Source organism: Mastomys coucha, unplaced genomic scaffold (genome assembly GCF_008632895.1).
Source record: "Mastomys coucha isolate ucsf_1 unplaced genomic scaffold, UCSF_Mcou_1 pScaffold18, whole genome shotgun sequence".
In the NCBI taxonomy this organism is placed as follows: Eukaryota; Metazoa; Chordata; class Mammalia; order Rodentia; family Muridae; genus Mastomys; species Mastomys coucha.
In genome coordinates, this window is record NW_022196900.1 from 5,669,254 (window position 1) to 5,675,828 (window position 6,575).

Consider the following 6,575-nt stretch of genomic DNA (forward strand, 5'->3'; position numbering starts at 1 on the left):
CTAATAAGCGTTTCACATATTCAATGCATTTAACCAGTAGTACACATGGCAGGTACTATTAGACAGTAGGGATGGATGGTCACAGGATCTTACCTCAGGGTCCCTGGAGAGAGACAGGGAAGTGAGTATCAATTGCTTTTGTAACCCTAGTGCCTTCCTCCCAGGTGCAACGCACACACTGCAGCACCAGCATCTGTCTGGGTGTTTGTTAAAATGAAAAGTATTGGACCCACGCTGAGTAAATTTATGTCAGTTATCAGAGAGGAGGAAATGTGATTGAAAAAATGCCTCACAGACAGAATCCTGGGCCAGCCTGTCCGGCGTTTTCTTGATTAGTGATTAATGGGGGAGGACCCAGTCCCCTGTGGGTGGTGCCATCCCTGGGCTAGTGGTCCTGGGTTCTGTAAGAAAGAGTCCTTGCTGCCTCTGCTCGCTGCTCCCGCTGCCTTCACCGTCTCCGAGAACATGGCTGTGCCTCCACATATGCTGATTTTGGCAAGTCCGCCAGGGATGTCTTCACCCAGGGCTACAGCTTTGGCTTAATAAAACTTGATTTGAAAACAAAGTCCGAGAATGGATTGGAATTTACCAGCTCAGGCTCTGCCAACATGGAAACCACCAAAGTGAATGACAGTCTGGAAACCAAGTACAGGTGGACTGAGTATGGGCTAACATTTACAGAGAAGTGGAACATAGACAACACCCTGGGCACTGAGATCACTCTGGAAGACCAGTTTGCTCATGGACTGAAGCTGACCTTTGGTTCATCTTTCTCGCCTTACACTGGGGAAACAAAAAATGCTAAAATCAAGACAAGAGGGAGCATATCAAAGATATGGACTTTGACATCGCTGGGCCCTCAATCTGGGGTGCTCTGGTGCTTGGCTATGAGGGTTGGCTGAGTGGCTACCAGATGAATTTTGAGACCTTGAAGTCCCAAGTGACCCAAAACAACTTTGCAGTTGGCTATTAGACGGAAGAACTCTAGCTTCATACTAATGTGAACAATGGGACAGAGTTTGGTAGTTCCATTTACCAGAAGGTGAACAAGAAGTTGGAGACTGCCGTCAATCTCACCTGGACTGCAGGAAACAGTAACACTCTCTTTGGAATAGCAGCCAAGTATCAGGTCGACCCTGACGCCTGCTTTTTGGCCAAAGTGAACAACTCCAGCCTGATTGGCTTAGGGTACACCCAGACCCTAAAACCAGGTATCAAACTGACGCTGTCAGCCCTGCTGGATGGCAAGAACGTCAGTGCGGAAGGCCACAAGCTTGGTCTAGGACTGGAACTTCAAGCACAAATGAATATTGATCATTTAATTTTAAACTATTTTGCAGCATAGCTACCTTCAGAATTTAGTGTACCTTTTAATGTTGTATGTTGGGGATGTGAGAGTTGATACATACCACGTTAGACCTCCAGGCTAAGGATGACTCGGCTTTAAGGTATTTACCATTTCAGAGGTACAGCAGAAACCCCATTCCAGAAAGGGGCCTTTTGAGCTGTAGGCGTGGGCTGGGGAGGAGCCCCTCTCAAGATGCCAGGCTGCAAATGGAAGCTGGGAACGTGTGGACCCTTTGTAAATCTGTATCCAGTCTCCAAATGAAATTGTGACTTCCCGTCCAGCAGTGGTGGCACACGCCTTTAATCCCAGCACTTGGGAGGCAGAGGCAGGCAGATTTCTGAGTTCAAGGCCAGCATAGTCTACAGAGTGAGTTCCAGGACAGCCAGGGCTACATACAAAAACCGTGTCTTGAAAAACAAAACAAAACAAAACAAAAAAAAAAAAAAAAGAAGAAGAAGAAAAATTGTGACTTCCCGAGCATTGAACCCTGGTGTCCTGATCCTATCTGCTCAGAGCATGTACACACCTGCGTGAAAAGGATGTTTCTAGACAGATTGTCATGCCTTGTTCCCATCCCAGCCCATCAGTTACCTGTTTTACACCCAAAGTAATCTTTAGTGTGTGGTTAGCTATTTCTTTTCTGCCATTTTAGGGTGGAGAGGGTGGGCATGATGGAGCCAGTCATTCAGGACTTAATTCTTCCCTGTGTTATGGTGTGGTTTTCTTTCTTTCTTCTATTTTTTTTTTTTAAATTCCTCCTTTTGCCATTGCACCAGAGTATGAAATAGATTCCAGGTTCTCCAGCTTTGAGCTGGGCATGTGATTGTAGTCACACCCTGACAACACTAAGGATCTCAACTGACTCCTCTTGCAGCCTCACCACTATTTTTTAATGGATACATTATAGAGTCTTCCATTTTGTGTGGAATTAGCTCCTCCTCTTCAAATGCTGTAATTAACATCATTTAAAATAAAACTTGAATAAAATACTGAAAAAAAAAAATGAAAGAAAGCAGGCTGAGCAAGGAAGCCACAATGAGCAAGCCAGTAAGCAGCACCACTCCATGGCTTCTGCATCATCAGCTCCTGCCTCTAGGATTCTGCCCTGTTTAAGTTCCTGCCCTGACTTCCTTCAGTGATGAACAGAAATTTGGAAGTGTAAGCCAAATAAGCCCTTTCTTACCTGAGTTGCTTTTTTTGGTCCTGGTGTTTCATCACAGCAATAGAAGCACACAAATAATAATGGTAATAACAACAACAACAACAAGGGACTGATGACCAAGACAGTGTGATGAAGACCAGGAAACTGGGAAAATCCTATTCTCACTCTTAATTAACTTCCTCCAAAGGTGAAGGATTTCAGCCCTGGAAGGGAATATAAAGGCTCTGTTGTCCCAAGAAGAGTAACTTGTTAATTCTAATACATGCTATATCATACATGAACCTGGCTGGCACACTGAGTGAAATAAGCCAAACACAAATGGCCACATAATTACGTATGTATAAGATACTAAGATAGGCAGATTAAGATAGAATGTGGGGCTAAAACTAGGGGCTGGTAGTAGAGAAATAGGTTTTATTGTTTAATGAGGACAGAATTTTACTTTGAATGAAAGAATTCTAGAGATGAAGTGCAGTGGTGATTGCACAATATGAATGTACTTTTTAAAGAAACTGGTAGAAATTTATGTTGTGTACCCTAGTTTTAAATACTCATAGATCAGAAGAGGATGGTAGATGGGGTGGATGGTAAGAGGTGGTGAAACTGGTGTTATGATTGATCTCATTACCCTCCAGCACCAGCTCTGGGCCAGGACCAGTTTCAGGGGAAACTGTAAGTATGCACTCCAAGACTAAGAAGACAGAATGGCAGCCCTGAAGGAGTCACTGCTGTCAAGCCCTCCTATGGAACAGCAGGAGAGGGGTGGAAAGGAGCCAAGTTCACAGGTGGGATGATGACGGTCACACAGCTTGACTCCAAATCTTCTCAGTTCCTTCTCTCCGGCTCTGACCACTGTAGCGTGCTTCTGCCGGGTCTTCCTGAGAGGAAATGCCACACTATTCCCTGAATCCAAGAGAAATAAGAAAATCTGGTGGCATTCAGAGAAACATCTGGCTCCAATTATGAAGCTTTACACAGAGCCTTTACATTTGACACTTGGAATTAAGGGCAGAAGATTCTCCTGATGCTTTCAAGTCAACCAAACTAGCTTACAACCAATAGGAGAGTGATTGAAATGAAGCCCAAATAGATTTTGAGCATAAGCCGTCTGAGCCAGCAGGTTAACTAAACTACCACTTGCAAAAGATTTATTATCACATGTGTAATGAAGGGTATACACAGCACACACACACACACACACACACACACACACACACACATACACACACACACACATCCAGTCACACCTAGCTCCATAGTTCTGTCTTTGGAGTTCTAGTTCAAGTCTCAGGCCTCTATTTACCTCTCGTCTATTGCTCTCTTGGGAAGTGTACTGGCTGATTTTGTGTGTCAACTTGACACAGGCTGGAGTTATCACAGAGAAGGGAGCTTCAGTTGGGGAGACCCAGCTGTGGGGCATTTTCTCAATTGCCCCTTGTGGGTGGTGCCATCCCTGGGCTGGAAGTCTTGGGTTCTATAAGAGCAGGCTGAGCAAGCCAGGAGAAGCAAGCCAGCAAGGAACATCTCTCCATGGCCTCTGCATCAGCTCCTGCTTCCTGACCTGCTCGAGTTCCAGTCCTGACTTTCTCTGGTGATGAACAGCCATGTAGAAGTAAGCCAAATAAACCCTTTCCTCCCCAACTTGCTTCTTGGTCATAATGTTGTGCAGGAATAGAAACCCTGACTAATACAGGAAGGATAGTCTATGATTTTGTGTATGTGTGTGTGTGTGTGTGTTTTTTGAGACAAGGTTTCTCTGTGTAGCCCTGGCTGTCCTGGAGCTCACTCTGTAGACCAGGCTGGCCTTGAACTCAGAAATCCGCCTGCCTCTGCCTCCCAAGTGCTGGGATTAAAGGCGTGCACCACCACCGCCCGGCAAGTCTATGATCTTAACACCTTCAAAATTGTGTGTGTGAGAGCGTGTGTGTGTGTGTGTGTGTGTGTGTGTGTGTGTGTGTGTGTGTGTGTGTGTACAATACTTGGGAGTCAGTTCTCTCCTGACAGGAGTCCCCAGGACGAGTGAGGTGGTCAAGCTTGTGCAGCAAATATTCTTACTAGCTGAGTCGCCTCACTGGTCCCTAAAATGTCTTTTCATAGGTAGGAAGCATTTTTTCCCAGGTTTGCAAACAATTAAGGAAGTAGAGATGTTCTAGAAAGTGATGGAGATGGCTCAGCGGGTAAGGGTACCCACTGCCAAGCCTGCTGTCTAGAGTTTAGCCCCAGGACCCACATGGTGGAAGGAGAGAATTGTCTCCTAGAAATTGTCCTCTGATTTGGGCATACATGCTATGAGGTAGAATTCTTCCCTGGAGCCCACTCGAGAGAGTGTGGACGTGCCAACATCTTGACATTGGACTTCTCGCCTCAAGAACCACAAGAAAGCACATTTTAAAAAATTATTTATTTTAAGCTGGGTGGTGGTGGCGCACGCCTTTAATCCCAGCATTTGGGAGGCAGAGGCAGGTGGATTTCTGAGTTCAAGGCCAGCCTGGTCTACAGAATGAGTTCTAGGACAGCCAGGGCTATCGAAAAACAAAAAACAAAAACAACAACAACAACAACAACAACAACAAAAACCAAAAAAAATTATTTATTTATATTTTGTTTAGTTTTGGGTAGTTTGCTTCAGCAACCCTAGGGAACAAATATGGAAATGTTGCTAATACATATATTTCCCCAGGGCCAAGTGAAGTTGAGTCCATAAAGGCTTTAGGGTAGAGTTATAGACCAAGAGTTGGGTTGGGATCAAATTCTTAGTAGCCCTAAGCCCCAGAGTGTCTTTTCCAGGAGCTAAACCTGCTAACAGAGTCTGAGTTTATCCCGCAGAACTCATGGGCTGGAAATTAAATCCTGGTAGTCTTTGTGTTAATAGTATCAAGAAGGTAGAAATTTTAGTCCAACTGTAGTATTGGGCTCTTGACTGAATCTTCCTCAATTCTCCCTCCTGAGGTGGGGTCTCATAAGTTCCAGGCTGGACTTGAGCTCATTATGTGCATAAGGACAGTCTTGAACTGATCCTCCTGTCTCTGATTCCTGAGTGCCAGGATTATAGGCACATGCTTCAACTCTTGGTTTTTATGTGTAAGGAGAATCTAATCCCTTGTTTTCAATATGTCAGGCAGGCACAAAACCTGGACAATATGCCTATGCCTTTGATCATGTGCCTGTGTGTCTGTATGTGTGCATGTGACACACACACACACAGACTAAGGATCTTACACAGGGTGTCAACACATACTAAGCAAGTATTCTTCCACCTGGAATTATAACTCCTGGTAGTCTTATGAGAAGAAAAGGGGATCATACAGATATATATGCAACGTCCCCCTCTCTGTTGTCATGTGACACTGTTTACTGCCTAGAAGTCTGACAATAATCCCTGAAACCTCCAGGACCTAAGCTAATATAAACCTCTGATTTTTTTTTAAAGTAGCCTGTCCCAGGTATTAACAGAAAGATGACCAAGACACCAGAATATTGGCAATGAATCAGAAACAAAGGTGGAAAAGACTTTTCTCCCCCTTCCTTCCCTCCTTCCTTCCTTCCCCTCTCTCTCTCTCTCTCTCTCTCTCTCTCTCTCTCTCTCTCTCTCTTTCTTTCTTTCTTTTTCTTTTATTTTTCTTCCTTCCTTCCTCCCTCCCTTCCTCCCTTCTTTCCTTTCTTCCTTCCCTTCCTTCCTCCTTCCTTCCTACTCTCCTTCCCTCCTTCCTTCCTTCCTTCCTTCCCTCCTTTCTTTTCCATTTCAAGTATAATCCTAAATCTTCAATCCAATGATTTTAGTTTGGATGAAAAAGACTAATGGTTTGTGCAGTCCCAATTTCTCATGAAACTACCACGTGATGGTTTGAATATGAATGGACCCTATAGACTCATATATTTGAATGCTTAAGGAGTGGCATTATTTGTTAAAGTAGATGTGGCCTTGTTGGAGGAAGTATGTCATTGGGGATGATTTTGAACTTTCAAAGTCCAAGACTGACTCTCTCTCTCTCTCTCTCTCTCTCTCTCTCTCTCTCTCTCTCTCTCTCTCCTGCCTGCAGATCCCAGTGTAGAACTCTCAGCTAC

The 6,575-nt window shown here is 44.5% G+C and overlaps 1 pseudogene; it reads left to right on the top strand.

Annotated features, from left to right (window-relative positions):
- The first annotated feature begins 459 nt into the window (after positions 1 to 459).
- LOC116095241 lies at positions 460 to 1,345 on the top strand (annotated as a pseudogene).
- Positions 1,346 to 6,575: the final 5,230 nt, after the last annotated feature.